This window comes from Monopterus albus, unplaced genomic scaffold (genome assembly GCF_001952655.1).
Source record: "Monopterus albus unplaced genomic scaffold, M_albus_1.0 scaffold38.1, whole genome shotgun sequence".
In the NCBI taxonomy this organism is placed as follows: domain Eukaryota; kingdom Metazoa; phylum Chordata; class Actinopteri; order Synbranchiformes; family Synbranchidae; genus Monopterus; species Monopterus albus.
The window spans coordinates 504790-506555 of NW_018127918.1; the positions used below are offsets into that span (position 1 = coordinate 504790).

Consider the following 1766-nt stretch of genomic DNA (forward strand, 5'->3'; position numbering starts at 1 on the left):
CCATTAATGTAAAGATCTTTTATATTCAATATTAATCCTTCAGCTCAATAAAAAAAAAAGCCGGTTTGGACATCACCGGGTCTTCATCATCACGGAAACTTAAATTGTTTGCACTTGTATGTTTCCGCCCTGATGAAGAGCAGGTGAGGTTCAGTCCGGTCCGAGTCTTTTTACTGAGCTGTCCTGTTACAGGTAAGAGTGCTACATTCAAAATGTTGCTTAAATAATAGTGCAAATAAGGCATTAGCAGCGAAATGTACCTAAATTACCAAAAGTAAAAGTAGTTACTGTTGGTTTGTACAGGTTTCTGCGATTTTCCTGACTAAGTGTTTGAGCAACTTTGATATAAATTGTAATGAAAATTTTCATTTTTATAACATGGAGCACAATGTAATTGTGTATTGCTTTAGTAAAAACTTTATCTGTAATGTTTATTTATGGAAAGCGTCGTCATAACACAGTGATTGGCCATTGCTCTCAAGTGAAACAGCTAACTGATAGTATTCACTGTGGATAAACTTGTAAGTAACTTTGAATAAGCTGATTGTGTTAATTCTGTCGTCACAGGTCCTGATCCTCCAAATGTCTGGAAACAAGGCATCCATGGCTCTGGAGTTCTTCCTTGATGCTGCAAAGAAACCTGACTACATCCAGGTATTCCTGTCTTTGATAACTTCTGTGCACTTTGCTATATCAGGTTAAACTATTCTCTAAATTAGACTTTATAGTAGTAACTCTGCTTTTCAGTCATTTAAAGTTGACAGCTTTACTACAGTCAACCTTGTAGAAATTGTGTACTTAAACACTTGCATCTTAATTTGATTGCATGTTTCACCCACTGCCTCAAATCCAAGATCTTGACATTGTTGGATGGAAGAGTCCTTCCCTGTGAACAATGCAAAACTCAGTCCTGTCAACCCTTCATGAGGACATTGAGGTAAGAGCAACTAGGACAATTTTTGTAAAAACTATTGGCTTAATTATCTTCATTTTTGCCAGGTGTGGCTCATGCTTGGAGTACACTGAAGAGTTTTGTCTTTAATAAAACAATAAAGCCATTAGAACTCAAACTTTCTTGTAATGAAGGGGGAAAAAAACCAGAACAAGGCTGAAAAGTCAAACAGGCCTAAAGACCACTTTTTTTTATGGCAAAGGCAGAACCAGAAAGTTTAAGTTGTAGTAGCTTTATTGAAAAGAGAAACGCATCAAAAACAAGGCTGAAAATGTTAAACGGGGCCTGAAAAAAAAAATCATCTCAAAACCAGTGTTTTGTTTTTTTTTTTTTTTAAAGTGAAGTTTTGGCACAGGATGGGAAATCCCTACTGGTGGGATCAAAGCAGAGCACCTCACATGTTCTCCATGCTTTTACACTGCATGTGCCCAGACCAGTTATGAAGACTCTAGTCATGTAACTAGAAGGGAGGTCTTCACAACTGTGGTCTGGGCACACGCAGTGTAAAAGCATGGAGAAAATGTGATGTACTCTGTATTGATGACCCCACCAGTAGGGATTTCCCATCTCAGCCAAAACATCCGCAGCTGGCTGAACTGGGATGGAGAGCCTACAAAAAAAGAAAAAAGACAAATTGTAAACATTTGATTTCAACAATAAATGGTGCATTTATAAACATACGTTCCCATCTTTCTGCCCATTCTGCATATGTATATATATGCGCAGAATGGACACTGAAGTTCAAGTCAACATTAGACAAAATCATGGGGAGAAAAAAAAAATTCAAAACACTAAAAGGTTTCTCCACTACAAG

The 1766-nt window shown here is 37.3% G+C and overlaps 1 long non-coding RNA gene across 1 annotated transcript; it reads left to right on the forward strand.

Moving 5' to 3' along the window:
* Positions 1-367: 367 nt before the first annotated feature.
* LOC109959272 (uncharacterized) lies at positions 368-1093 on the forward strand. Its single transcript, XR_002274811.1, has 3 exons — positions 368-654; positions 855-937; positions 1000-1093. It is a non-coding gene; the product is annotated as an uncharacterized LOC109959272 (long non-coding RNA).
* The last annotated feature ends 673 nt before the right edge of the window (positions 1094-1766 follow it).